Genomic DNA, 359 nt, shown 5'->3' on the forward strand with positions numbered 1-359 from the left:
TGCTTTCATAACATTTCCAGTCTGTCACAAGTTTTCCCAGACAGATATAAGGTTTCATATCCCTTTTCCTTCTAGAAAAAAGTGATGGGGGAAGGTCGCTTTTGTTATTGCTGGCTTTTACAAAAAGCTAAACTGAAAGAAAAAGAACTGAAACTAGTTATCTGTGAGATTATAAAATTACTTCTGCTCCATACGGAGCACTTTTTTAGTTGTTTCAGCTGACTGTAAAGCTCAGACACAGTATAAACTGCCTGCAACTACTGTTTAAGGACTTAGCGCACACAGTAAAAACTAAGTAGTGATAACTAGTAACAAGAAACTTGAACCTGTGTGAATAAAAAACCTGGCTGGTGGCTTGG

The sequence above is a fragment of the Haliaeetus leucocephalus genome, unplaced genomic scaffold (assembly GCF_000737465.1).
Source record: "Haliaeetus leucocephalus isolate CR32 unplaced genomic scaffold, Haliaeetus_leucocephalus-4.0 Scaffold897, whole genome shotgun sequence".
Taxonomy (NCBI): Eukaryota; Metazoa; Chordata; class Aves; order Accipitriformes; family Accipitridae; genus Haliaeetus; species Haliaeetus leucocephalus.